Source organism: Dendropsophus ebraccatus, chromosome 14, assembly GCF_027789765.1.
Source record: "Dendropsophus ebraccatus isolate aDenEbr1 chromosome 14, aDenEbr1.pat, whole genome shotgun sequence".
NCBI classification, from domain to species: Eukaryota; Metazoa; Chordata; class Amphibia; order Anura; family Hylidae; genus Dendropsophus; species Dendropsophus ebraccatus.
The window spans coordinates 14,990,011-14,997,963 of record NC_091467.1 but is presented as its reverse complement, the minus strand read 5'-3'; the positions used below and the strand labels follow the sequence as shown (position 1 = coordinate 14,997,963).

General features: G+C 43.2%; 1 pseudogene; it reads left to right on the top strand.

Moving 5' to 3' along the window:
• LOC138772585 (catenin alpha-1 pseudogene) overlaps positions 1–7,953 on the top strand; it is a 719,716-nt pseudogene that overhangs the window by 674,965 nt on the left and 36,798 nt on the right.

Genomic DNA, 7,953 nt, shown 5'->3' with positions numbered 1-7,953 from the left:
GGCCTCATCAGGTCTAGTCCATCCAATATAATTTCTATATGAAGTCAGGGTTGTGAGTAAACACTATAGCCAATAAGGAGGGACTCTGTATTTATTGGTCAGGTGATTCCTGTGTGTAATGGAGCCCAAGCTTTATCAACACTGGGAAACAGCCAATTTTACAGTCCTTGTGTCCTTATTATCACTGAGAAAGAGTTTTGTGCCCCCTAGTGGTGGGATTCTTTATATATTTAGTGAGTTTTGTATAGAGGCCATTGCAAGTTACTGTAGCTCAGCTCCACCTAAAGTGAATGAAAGTAACCCAGCCTGACTCCAACACAATGACCGACATCGAATTAAAGGGATACTCCGGCCTTTTACAAATTACTATATATTGCTGCCCTGATATAAAACATAATAAATATTTAATTCGTCACGGTGCACCCTTCTGTGTTGTCTCCAGGTCCCGCATTGAATCCTCCCGCCACCATTTATGACCTGTCTCTACGGTGACAGCCCGCCCACCCAACCAATCACAGACTGTGGGCTGTCAATGCTGGGAGGAGTCTGTCTCAGAAGTGGCGGTGGCGGAGGTAACAATTGACTGTTTATTACGCTGTATATATAGGCAGCAATACATATGCGGAAAAAAGAGAACTTAAAGAGTCGGAGTACCCCTTGAATGAGCAGTTGGGGTGTCCAGGTGTTAAAAGGGTACTATACAGTAAAAAAATAGTTTTTAATTCAGCTGGTATCAGAAAGTTATACAGATCTGTAAAAAAAAAAAAATTAAGTCTTCCTATACTTATCAGCTGATGTGTGTCCTACAGGAAGTAGTGTATTCTTTTCAGTCTGACACAGTGCTCTCTGCTGCCACCTCTGTCCATGTCAGGAACCCCCCACCGAGCCGCAGCCCTGCCCCCGACCAGCCTGCCCCCATTATACATACGCCCAATCTGTGCTCCGTGCTCCCGCTGATATTTGGTCTTTTCGCCGTCCTTTGCCGCTCACACAAGGAAAGACCCCTGTCCATCATGCAGGTTGTATATCAGCTGAGGACAATGACTTAGGCTAATTATATTATTACCTATTATGCTGCCTTTACATGAAACGATAATTGGCCCAATCGTACGATTAACAATCTCGGAGTATCGTTTTTTTTTTTTCATAACGATCAGCGTTTAGACGGTACATTATATCGTACGGAAAATCGTTTTGCGATGGTTTTGCGATCGCTTAAGCCTATCTCACTCATAGGTTAAATCGGCGAACGACTGTTTACACGGAACGATCTGTGAATTTTTTGCGAACGACGTTTTGAGAACATGTTGTAAGATGAAAATAAACAATTTCTCGCTCGTCGTATGATCGTTCACTGTGCTTAAACGTACGATTATCGTTCGAATTCGATCATTATCGCGCAAATTGGCACGATAATCGCTACGTGTAAACGCACCATTACTAATTCTATTATCAGCTGTGTAGCTTACCAGGAGACAATGCTCTCTGTTATGTAAAAATTCATTCAGTATAATGTCACTGGGTGGTTACAGAGGTTTTGATGCTGTGCGAAAGGAGAGCTGACCATACAATGCGAGCATTCTCTGCTACTGAATTTGGATGCGCAGTCGCTGGACACATGCACAGTGAAGAAAGACACCTAGTGGTCATATGTATAATGTTAATTTAAACATTAAAAAAAAAAACTTTTTAAAACATGCAGAGTATATTGCAAAACTGCTTATGATCATGATCCCTGTTGTTGTTTTTTACTGACAGAGCCTCTGTAATGATGTTTTCTTGATATGAAGGTGTGCTGCAGCCCTGGTGTGAGGCTCAACTGTTCACTTGTCAGTTGGTGAAGTGTGACACCACTAAAGTGGTGGTTGGTCGGAGAATAGCTCAGCCAGATGTTAGGTTGCCGTGACGCCAGTGGCGGTTGGGCACACAGGTATGGAGGCACACCTGCTTTTATTTTAGGGAGGCTGGCTATATCTTTTCCACTGTGGTCGGTGACCTGCCGGGCTGTGAGGGGGCCCCGTGGGCGCTTATCACGGTGGTCCGGAGAGGAGTAGTGCCCCACAAAGTACTGTGCTCCGCCGGAACTTTAGCAGTAGAATAAGTAGAATACTTGAGAGTAGAGAGAATACTTGTGTCGTGTTTTGATCTCTTTGATATTTACACCACCTATTGCCCGCCAGTGTTGAGTGATCCGTCCTAGAGGGTGACACAAGCCCCAGACCTCGTTACCTGGGATGAGCAGAGGGGTCAGAGTTTTCTGTCTACACCCGTGCTGCAAGACAGAGTACGTAGGATTCTAGCAACTTTGCCTTGTTCACGGCATGGGCTGGGATGATCCCTGACATGTCCTCTCTGAGAGTGTCTAGCACTGCATAGTGTGTGGAAGTGCTGCTTTCAAAAAGAGAGTGTCCGTACTTCCCATATGCGTCTGTAGACTACCACACCTCAGACTACACTGGACTTCTTCTCCAACAGGGGACCTGGCCTAAGCCAGGGCCCAATGTGAGGGCTGTAGGGACCATTCTGGCTTGCGTCCTCTCTGTACAGGAACCAGACTAAGACTCCCTAACACTTCCTCTTCCCATGTGACTACCTTCTACATGGTATGTAATACCTGCTGTGAGAGGATGAGAAGAGAGTGCAGAGAAAGAAGGAGAAAAGAGATAGGTAGAGAAGAAGAAAGAGCTCTAATTGGTGCACAAATCATAAACAACAATAACCCCTTGAGTACTACAGCTGTGCAATCCTTAAGCATACAATATATTACTACCAGCGACATCTAGTGGCAAAACTTAGGTACTACTGTATCACCATTTACACTTAGAGTACAGGCTTTTGTGAAGCGTATATACATCAGCAACACCCGTGGTGGGACACCGCATGTGTGTATGGTAAAATGGTGCAGTGGATACTCCTGGGAGGAGGACATTTTGGAGAAATTGCAATTTTTCCCCTTTCTTAGAGGTGTACTCTGGCTAAAATCCTTTTTTTTTTTTTCTTCCAATCACCTGGTTTCAGAAAGTTATGTAGATTTGTAATTTACTCCAGTCTTCCAGTACTTATCAGCTGCTGTATATCCTGCAGGAAGTGTATTCTTTCCAGTTCGACACAGTCCTCTCTGCTGCCATGTCAGGAACTGTCCAAAGCAGGAGAGTTGTCTATGGGGATTTGCTCCTGACATGGACAGAGGTGGCAGCAGAGAGCACTGTGTTAGAATGGAAATAAAACACCACTTCCTGCAGGACATATTGCAGCTAATAAGTATGGGAAGACTCAAGATTTTTTAATGGAAGTCATTTACAAATCTGTATAACTATCTGAAACCAGTTGATATGAAAGAAAAAAAGAATAGCTGGATAATCCAGTACTGTTTAGATGGCAGTACCACCAATCTCCACTAGATGGCGGTCTTGCTTGTGAAATGTATACCCCATAGTAAGCAGCTCCTGGACCTGCAGCACTGCTTACTTATGGTGCGGCAGCCATAAAATCCCTACATTAGGAACCTCAGATGTGAAAGGCTTTCATATTTATTGGGCATTTTTATGAGCAAAATCAATTGGATTTTCCTTTATTAGTTTATAACAAGATCTTCTGTGTAATCTCAAGAGGGATTAACCCTGACACGATTCCCCCAGCAGTCAGCAACCTCCGTCCATCCAATAAGGTTTCACCGGGGGGACGGCAGACATTTCACAGCTGTCAGGAAGGAGGCCGGGCCGTTGTACAAACGGAAGCCATCGCTCCGTTACTTAACACCCGTATTGTCTTTGGAAGCCGTTCAACTCGGGGGGTACGATTTTTTTTTTCCTCCATAGTTCACTCCTTGAAATCGGTGAGGTATCCTTGGGTAATTAACCACATCCACACCGCAAGAGGCGGGGAGGATAAACGCTTACAGATGTGCTGAGGTTACACGGCATGAAACGCGTTTCTACCCCCCCACTCGTAAAACGTCAGGTGACATCAAGCATGTTCATTTTTTTTTTTAAATACGCCATTCGATAGCCTCTTGGGGGGGGGGGAGTAGGTCTCGCTTCCTGTGTCTAGTTATTACAAGAAGTCTCAGAATGATTAGCGGCTGTCACTTTCTGCGCCTGGAGCTACGGCTGCCTGTCAGACAGTGTCACAAGTTTCCATGTTCCCCAACAGGACCCCTCAACCCTGATATAATGTATTCTGCCTCCCATATCCGCAGTATAGAAGAACTATATACTATATACTGGGGCAGGGGGAGGGAGCTTGGCTCTCCAGCTGTTGCAAAACTACAACTCCCATCATGCCTGGTCAGCTCTTCAGCTGTTGCAAAACAACAACTTCCATCATGCCTGGACAGCCTTCGGCTGTCCATGCATGATGGGAGTTGTAGTTTTGCAGCAGCTGAAGAGCCAAGGTTCTATTTTTTTATCAAATCAACTGGTGTCAGAAAGTTATATAGATTTACTTCAGTTTAAAAATCTCCAGTCTTCCACTACTTTTCAGCTGCTGTATGTCCTGCAGGAAGTGGTGTATTCTTTCCAGTCTGACACAGTGCTCTCTGCTGCCACCTCTGTCCATGTCAGGAACTGTCCAGAGCAGTAGCAAATCCCCATAGAAAACCTCTCCTGCTCTGGACAGACATGGACAGAGGTGGCAGCAGAGAGCACTGTGCAAGACTGGAAAGAATACACCACTTCCTGCAGGACATATAGCAGTGCTCAGCTCCTGCAGAACATCACCCTACACCTCAGCTGCTGAAGAACCTCATAATACACACCTCAACTGCTGTAGAACTTCATAATACCTCAGCTGCTGCAGAACCTCATAATACAAACCCCAGCTGCTGCAGAACTTCATAACACACCCCAGCTGCTGCAGAACATCATCCTAAACCTCAGCTGCTGCAGAACCTCAAAATACACACCCCAGCTGCTACAGAACCTCATAATACACACCCCAGCTGCTGCAGAACATCATCCTAAACCTCAGCTGCTGCAGAACCTCATTATACACCTAATCTGCTGCAGAACATTATGATATACATCAACTGCTGCAGAACATAATAATACACACCTCAGCTGCTGCAGAACATTATAATACACCTCAGCTGCTGCAGAACATTATAATACACCTCATCTGCTGCAAAACATTATAATACACCTCATCTGCTGCAGAACCCCAAAATACACCTTATCTGCTGCAGAACATTATAATACACCTCAGCTGCTGCAGAACATTATAATACATCTCACTTGCTGCAGAACCCCAAAATACACCTCAGCTGCTGCAGAACATAATAATACACCTCATCTGCTGCAGAACATTATAATACACACCTCAGCTGCTGCAGAACATTATAATACACACCTCAGCTGCTGCAGAACATTATAATACACCTCAGCTGCTGCAGAACATAATAATACACCTCATCTGCTGCAGAACATTATAATACACCTCATCTGCTGCAGAACATTATAATACACACCTCATCTGCTGCAGAACATTATAATACCCACCTCATCTGCTGCAGAACATTATAATACACCTCAGCTGCTGCAGAACATTATAATACACACCTCAGCTGCTGCAGAACATTATAATACACCTCAGCTGCTGCAGAACATTATAATACATCTCAGCTGCTGCAGAACATTATAATACACCTCAGCTGCTGCAGAACATAATAATACACCTCATTTGCTGCAGAACATTATGATACACCTCATCTGCTGCAGAACATTATAATACACACCTCATCTGCTGCAGAACATTATAATACACCTCATCTGCTGCAGAACATTATAATACACCTCATCTGCTGCAGAACATTATAATACACCTCATCTGCTGCAGAACATTATAATACACACCTCATCTGCTGCAGAACATTATAATACCCACCTCATCTGCTGCAGAACATTATAATACACCTCAGCTGCTGCAGAACATTATAATACACACCTCAGCTGCTGCAGAACATTATAATACACACCTCAGCTGCTGCAGAACATTATAATACACCTCAGCTGCTGCAGAACATTATAATACATCTCAGCTGCTGCAGAACATTATAATACACCTCAGCTGCTGCAGAACATAATAATACACCTCATTTGCTGCAGAACATTATGATACACCTCATCTGCTGCAGAACATTATAATACACCTCAGCTGCTGCAGAACATTATAATACATCTCAGCTGCTGCAGAACATTATAATACACCTCAGCTGCTGCAGAACATAATAATACACCTCATTTGCTGCAGAACATTATGATACACCTCATCTGCTGCAGAACATTATAATACACACCTCATCTGCTGCAGAACATTATAATACACCTCATCTGCTGCAGAACATTATAATACACCTCATCTGCTGCAGAACATTATAATACACCTCATCTGCTGCAGAACATTATAATACACACCTCATCTGCTGCAGAACATTATAATACCCACCTCATCTGCTGCAGAACATTATAATACACCTCAGCTGCTGCAGAACATTATAATACACACCTCAGCTGCTGCAGAACATTATAATACACACCTCAGCTGCTGCAGAACATTATAATACACCTCAGCTGCTGCAGAACATTATAATACATCTCAGCTGCTGCAGAACATTATAATACACCTCAGCTGCTGCAGAACATAATAATACACCTCATTTGCTGCAGAACATTATGATACACCTCATCTGCTGCAGAACATTATAATACACACCTCAGCTGCTGCAGAACATTATAATACACCTCATCTGCTGCAGAACCCCAAAATACACCTTATCTGCTGCAGAACATTATAATACACCTCAGCTGCTGCAGAACATTATAATACATCTCAGGCTGCTGCAGAACATTATAATACACACCTCAGCTGCTGCAGAACATTATAATACACCTCAGCTGCTGCAGAACATTATAATACATCTCAGCTGCTGCAGAACATTATAATACACCTCATCTGCTGCAGAACATAATAATACACCTCATCTGCTGCAAAACATTATAATACACCTCATCTGCTGCAGAACCCCAAAATACACCTTATCTGCTGCAGAACATTATAATACACTTCAGCTGCTGCAGAACATTATAATACATCTCACTTGCTGCAGAACCCCAAAATACACCTCAGCTGCTGCAGAACATTATAATACACCTCAGCTGCTGCAGAACATAATAATACACCTCATCTGCTGCAGAACATTATAATACACACCTCAGCTGCTGCAGAACATTATAATACACCTCAGCTGCTGCAGAACATTATAATACACCTCATCTGCTGAAGAACATTATAATACACCTCATCTGCTGCAGAACATTATAATACACACCTCAGCTGCTGCAGAACATTATAATACACCTCATCTGCTGCAGAACATTATAATACACCTCATCTGCTGCAGAACATTATAATACACCTCATCTGCTGCAGAACATTATAATACATCTCACTTGCTGCAGAACCCCAAAATACACCTCAGCTGCTGCAGAACCTCATACACACCTTAGCTGCTGCAGAACCTAATAATGCATAATGAGAAAATAATAAGCTTACTGATAGCTGGGGTAACGTGGGAAGGGAGGGGGGATTTTGCCATTTAAGTTTTCCCCTCAGGCAGCAGGAAAGCTAGAAGCGGCCCTGGCTGTGCCTCAGCATCACTTGTGTGGCACTTCAGTTTCTAAGGAAAAATTCCGTTTTAAATCTCAGCAAATGGTCATCAGGAGAGACAAAAACTGCAATATTTATATCGGCCACTAGATGTCAGCACAAGAGGTTACGCTCAAAACATCTCAATTTTCAGTCTGCTGTGAAACTGAATGTTATTAATTTAATAATATATTTTGATTGAGCCACAAAAAGTCCTAATATCCTTAAAGGGGTCATGTAAGGAACCAAGTTTGAAATGTTGAATAAAATGTTTTGCTTTATTCCATATTACATGGAAAGCTATATGGTACT